The sequence below is a fragment of the Cydia splendana genome, chromosome 19 (assembly GCF_910591565.1).
Source record: "Cydia splendana chromosome 19, ilCydSple1.2, whole genome shotgun sequence".
Taxonomy (NCBI): Eukaryota; Metazoa; Arthropoda; class Insecta; order Lepidoptera; family Tortricidae; genus Cydia; species Cydia splendana.
In genome coordinates, this window is record NC_085978.1 from 13,763,923 (window position 1) to 13,770,762 (window position 6,840).

General features: G+C 42.9%; 1 long non-coding RNA gene across 1 annotated transcript; it reads left to right on the forward strand.

Annotated features, from left to right (window-relative positions):
• The first annotated feature begins 1,665 nt into the window (after positions 1-1,665).
• Positions 1,666-5,915, forward strand: LOC134800120 (uncharacterized). The gene is made up of 3 exons (XR_010145504.1): positions 1,666-1,746; positions 5,422-5,586; positions 5,844-5,915. It is a non-coding gene; the product is annotated as an uncharacterized LOC134800120 (long non-coding RNA).
• Positions 5,916-6,840: the final 925 nt, after the last annotated feature.

Here is a 6,840-nt window from a genome sequence, read left to right on the forward strand (position 1 = left end):
GGCGGTGGTGAAGTGGGCGTGCACGGTGCTAGCTGTGCATGAGGGCGCCACCGCTCTCAACCATCATTTGATCAGACTACGACACGGTAATTGATTGGTTTTCTTCGGCGACCTATAAATATTATACTTCGATTTTTTTAGCATTAGAAAGAACTTCGCAGAAGTAAGTGCTTTCTAATACTAAAAAAATCGAACTAGCTAGTTTTTACCAACAAACCAAATTTTAGAAAAGTAACATAGACTAACATAATAGCCTCAGTTGTTGTTCAGTTATTGTTATCCATTGTTCTAATAAATTCCTCTGTTCTCCTTGCACCATTTTTACATGTCTCTGTTTGGCCCGATAGTTGACTGGTAGAGAATGCCATTAGGCACTAAGTCCACCATTCCACCAGTCCACCAGTCCACCATTGTGCTATAAAGTAAGTAAATAAAAACTAGCCAAGACAAATCCTTTATAATTTCAGGATTTTCTACACAGCACAGAACTTGGCACCCATAAAGATCTCATTTTTTTGTCGGCGAGTCAACAACGACACATATTCTTATAATATTGAACTTAGCTCTTATTTCACATTTATGTTTATGTTGGGATCTATTTTTCAGGATCGGAATTATCAACACTCCCTGGCGATGTGAGTGTGAAGAAAGCAGAGGCATTGATTCGGCGTCTCGCTCTCTCGCACGAGCGCATGAGCGAGATTATGAGACAGATGAGCGACACTAACGGCTTGTTTCTGATGGCCATTCTCATGTCCACGTTCCTGAGGCTCGTGATCACTCCCTACTACATGCTCTATCTGAACCGTAAGGACTATTGTCTTTTTAGGTGGTCCGCTAGCTGGCGCGAAGCGGGCAAGCGGGTTATCGAAAAATAGTATGAGCAAAGCTAAGTGACGCAGGCAGACGCGTGCGGCGGATTTTACCTAGGTACAATGGCATGGCAAGGAAGCGTAGGGATGGACGTATGGCCACACGTTGGGCGGACAGAATAACGTCAGAGACAAACGCCACATTGCAGGCTAGCATGCACTGGGCGACAGGATAGAGCGGCTTCGAGATCACTGGTGAAGAGTGTCCACAATCGTCACGTCCTTCAGCCATGAGCCGTGCAACCGTGCACGTGCACATGCGCCAGCTAAGTAGTGAACGCCCTCAAAGCCCGCGGCTAGACTTCGATTACGCTGCATTTGTGTCTACTCTCCAGACTTCACCTAACTAGGTCACAACAAACGGTCTTACTTATCGTATCATAGCGATCTCTTCTAGACATCTTTTGGCTAGCGGGAAATGTAAAACTCATAAAAAAGTCAACAGATAAGTAGTGCAAGAACCTAAAATAGGAAATACTTAATAACACACAATAAACAAATGCAATAGGTTATTTTTTTTATAAAAGAGTTTTTATTTTTACGTTATTAAACAACAGATATTATAAATATTATACGCTATATTTAAAGGATGATTCACGCTAGACCGGGCCGTCCGACATGTCATTTTCTATGACGGCTGATCGGTGATCCTGATCACGTGGTGCTTTCCATAGTAAACGAAGCGCCGGGAGGCTCGGCTCCGGCCCGATCTAGCGTGAGCCATCCTTTAATCCGTTTAAATAGTTTTATTTTATAAATGTATTTTTTTATCCATTCAGATGTGCAAGGAATGACGTTGTCAATAAACTGGCTGCTCATTCGCTTGGCGGTGTTGGTACTAACCATAGAGCCCTGCCATTGGACGCATACACAGGTAATTCTCTTCTGTTCACAGGCAGCCTAGCCAAGGTGACGATCGCTTGCGCTTCGCCATCGAATCGCTTTGGGTCTCTCTACTCTCTATCGCTCTGCCATAATATTAGTGTGACAGTTACAATTGCGTTTCGTTCGCTACGGAGCGTTAGCGATTGGCATGATGTCTACGGGGCCAGGTTAAGACCAGACAGCCTAGCCAAGGTGACAATCGCTTGTGCTTCGCCAAATCGCTTTGTGTCTCTCTGTCACTCTTCCATATTATTAGTGTGAAAGTGACAGTTGTGTTTCGCTCGGTACGTAGCGTTAGCGATTGGCATGTTGTCTACGGGGCCAGGAGCCCGTGGTTTGATAGGTACTCGTGGAACACCATATTCATCATTGGCCTGTAACATCAATAAGATGATGGTTTAAACAGCGTCCATATTAAGAGTGCGGCACTTCCGCAAATGACTATTAAGTCCAATGCGAGAGCGGCAGCCGCGACCGCATAGCTGGCAGGAGAATGCCGTGCCCGGTGACGAAGGTGGGAGAGCGGCGCGCTGGTGTCTCAGTTCTCGCCTAGTGTGAAGAAGGCTAAACCACGCTTCATCGTGTGCAACTACCCCTTCACCCGGGGTTTTCCTCCATTGGTCGCGATCTTCTGCCTCCCTTTCCCAGTTGGTGGGAACGATCCGGAAGGACAACATGTCTCGCTTTGCGCTATCCTTAAAACGAAGCATTGGTCGCCCAACCGGTCGTTTAGCGTGTGCTATTTCGCTCAGGAGAGTCTTACGTGGCAAACGAGAGGGCTCCATCCTGTGCACGTGCCCCAACCAGCGTAATCGTCTCTGTTTCAAGATTGCTGTGATACTGGGTAAACGTGCGATGCTAAGTACCTTCTTGTTTGTGACTCGATCCTTCCACGAGATGTTTAAAATGCGTCGAAGGCGCCATATGGAAGTTGTTCAATTTCCGTTCCTGTTTGGCATACGACGTCCAAGTCTCAGCTCCGTACAAGAGTATGGACAAAATACATGTCTGGTAAACAATCATCTTTGTGTTTATGGTTAGATGTTTATTATCCCATACTCTTGTACTGAGCTTCCCGAACATCGTAGATGCCTTGCCAATACGAATGTTAATCTCTGCATCCAGCGAGAGATTATTGGTCACGGTTGATCCAAGGTAACAGAAATTTCCAACAACTTCCAGAGGCAAATCATCCAACTGTATAGTTGGGTCTTGATTTGCGCCTTGAGCCATTACGACTGCCTTCTTGACATTAATCGACATTGCAAAGAGTTTGCAAGCCGCATTAAATTTGTCTACCATACTCTGAAGCTCTTCCGGTGACGGCGTCGTCGGCAAATAGCAAACTGTCAACATACAAATCCTCGCGGTATTTTTTGGATTTTAATAGTGAGATGTTGAACAGTTTACCATCCGACCTGGTGTGTAGATGTATGCCTTGAGTGGTGTCCCCGAAGGCAACTTTCAGAAGTACAGAGAAGAAGATTCCAAACAATGTAGGCGCCAACACACAGCCCTGTCTTACTCCCCTACGCATTTCAAAAGGAGCCGAAGTGTTACCGTTGTAAACAACAGAGTTGTGAAAGAGTTGAATTAGGTGTAAGAGTTTTGGAGGACAGCCAACGCTTTGTAGCACTGTGTACAATCCCTCTCTACTCACCGTATCAAAGGCCTTGTTTAAGTCGACAAATGCAGCCAGGAAGGGGGTTTTTTGCTCTCTGTATTTCTCTTGTAGTTGACGTAACGTGAAAATCATGTCAGTTGTTGAACGGTTTGCACGAAAACCACACTGGGACTCAGGATACACACGATTTGCCAGTTTCTGTAGCCTGGCCGAGCAATTTGCCGACAATGCTCAACAAAGAGATACCGCGGAATGAGTTACAATTGCCGCGGTCACCCTTCCCTTTGTAGAGCGTGATAATGTTGGCATCGCGCATATCCTGGGGTATGTATTCCTCGTTCCAACACTTCACGAAAAAATTGAAAAGGAAAGGAGCCACACATTTCAATTTAACGATCTCGGCGAGAGTACCATCACTGCCCGGGCTTTTACCATCCTTGAGTTGATTGACAGCAGTATGAACACCAGTATGAACACCATATTATTAAATTAGAATGAATGCAAATTTTTAAATGTATTATGGTTTTGATATGATATGATCGGTACAGCTTGTGGGAGAAAGGCATTACAAGCCGTGTGAAGTTCGTATCATAACAAAAACAAAACAAGTTGGGATTTTAAACTTAGTATTGGCCCTTAACTGGCTCTTTAAGCTGAACATTTGCATACATTACATATGTATGTAAATGTTCAGCTGCAGTCGGGTGACAATGCAATATTATGGTACCATCCAGCTGATCTGATGATGGAGACAGGAGGTGCCTGAGGAACCTAATTGTGTTTGGGGTTGTTAGAATTTTCTCGATGAGTAAATTTTAGTTGCCCGTGGAAAGAAAACTAACCTACTAATATGCACAAGAAAACGTACGAGAACGGTAGATGGTAGCACTTGCTTTGGCAATGTGCATGTTTATGTTTCCGATTCAGTCCACAAGATGGCAGCCCCTCCAACGCTCACTGTCGCTTTAAGTTTCGATTAGGTTGAACGATTGTCATCAGGGCTAGATTTTGTGTTACGGGGCAGAATACATAGGTAATAGTACTACGGTACAGAAAGAACACTTCCTACAAAGCCGAAGTTTGACAGCGATTCAGCTATCCCTTTCGGCTATTTAGGGTTGTCAAAATTCAAGTGATTATCTTATCTGTGGTCGTGCGCGCAAAAGTCAAGTGGTGCCAAGTTTCCCCGAAGTCAGGAGTGTCTCCCCACTGGTTACGGTTTAGATATTGATATGATATGATTGGTTGTGCTTATTGATGCAGAGGAAAGGCAATACTATAGTCTCTACTCTAGCAACGGGGAAGAGAGGCAGATGTCAGTCGTGTCAAGTTGAATTTTTAAATGTAATATCAGTTTTTATAATCAACATTTCATCATCATGTCATCTCTTTCTCTTCCCCATTGTTAGAATGAACGATAGAGAGCCAAATAAACGAAATTTTAATCAATGTTCACCATGGGTCTATAGAGCGTTTCCACTCTTTCCACATTGTTTGATCCGATATCGGATGTCGGATACGGCCACAAAGTAGTAAAATTTAAAAAGCTTTTTTTACGGTTCCGTAGGTACCCGAAGGGTAAAAAGGTCTTATTACTAAGACTCCTCTGTCCGTCTGTCTGTCCGTCTGTCTGTCTGTCATCATAAACCGTGATAGCTAGACAGTTGAAATTTTCACAGATGATGTACTTTCTGTTGCCGCTACAACAACAAATTCTAAAAACAATAACATAAATATTTAAGTGGGGCTATACAACACACGTGATTTTTTTGCCGTTATTTGCGTAACTGTACGGAACCCTTCATGCGCGAGTCCTACTCGCACTTGGCCGATTTTTTGGATTTATTTATTCATTGTTTAAATGTTTATTGTTTAAAGATAACCTTAAACCAAAACAAGGACTCTCTAGCATCTGTTTTAAGAGGGACATGAATTCTTTTTCATCTATTCTGACTAAATTCTGGTCTGGTGTCTGTTCGATTCTGACAGATGGTTTCCAGAGATATTCACACTAGAGATTAAGTACGTTTATTTTTTTAGAGGAAGAACACGGCGATATTGCTGAGCAATCTAATCGTGCACCAGGCTCCGAAATGCGAGCGGCTGTCCCGAGAGCTGGACCAGTTCGCCAAGCAGCTGACTCTGAGCAACACCACGTTCTCCGCGCTCGGAGTCTACACCCTGAATCGGAAGCTCTCAGCAGCGGTATATCTCTCTCAGTCTATCTATATCCTATGCCACCTTTGGGACGGTTCCGCCAAGTATCAGCTGGCGGCCCTGGACTCAATAGAGCGCCGGGCTCATAGACTTTTAGACGATTAACCAGCTGTCAAATCAAAGTTAGAGCCTCGATCATCGCCGACGAGTCGCATGTCTAAGTATGGTAAATGGGTTCATCCCTTGGTTAACACTCTACTGATTATGTTCAAGCTTCTACAGGATCTAATTTTCTTATGTTGCAGATTCTCGGTGGCGTCACAACGTACATGGTTTTTATTATACAGTTTCAAGCGATTTCAAGTGGTTAATGTATTAAAAATATATATTTATTTTCAGACAATTACAGTCCATAGTTGTTAGTATTAACTTACAGGCTATGTTACGTTACAATACAATACACTAAGTTAATGTATTGGTTTTACCTTTGATTTTAAGTGCTGACCCAGGGAATGCTCCCGGTACCACAGAAGAAATAATAGTACTACCGTACAGAAACGACACTTCCTTCAAACCCGAAGTTTGACAGCGGTTCAGGGTCGAATCATGCTATCCCTTTCTAATATATGGCACTATCCCGTTCGGCTATTTAGGGTAGTCAAAATTCAAGTGATTATCTTATCTTATCTTTTTTTTTTTTTTTTTTTTTGTGGTCGTGCAAGCAAAAGGAAGTCAAGTGGTGCCAATGCCAACCCTAATAATTGCTCGGAGCAATGCTGAGCCGAACGGAGCCGAGTTCGACCGAAGTCAGGAGTGTCTCCACCCTGCCGGTACTGAGTTTGTATAGCGAGAACTAGGAATTACCGGTTTTGGTACTGTATTTGTATAGAAAACCAGTACCGGGAGCACTCCCTATCTTGACCTATATATAGTTAAATTTTTAAAATACTTTTTGTGTATTTTTAAGGATGTGTGTATAAAATAAATTCTATTTAAAGTTATATTTCATATTTACAAAGTTTAGAACCAAAAACCAAAAAAAGGATGTGAAATGTTATAATTTCTAAGCTAAAAATTAAAAGGTGAGTGCAGGTCTTAAGGCAAATTGCATTCTGTGATTTTAATAGTTACAACGATATTGTCACTCCTCTATAGTTATTAATTGGCCCCTCCGTAGCACCTAATTGGCCACTCCTTAACAAGGCAGAAAAAAACAAGCCAATGGAAGTCATATTGTTAAAGAGTGCATGGCCAATTACTATGGAGAGGCTAATTTTAGAGCAGTCACCCTACTAATACCTA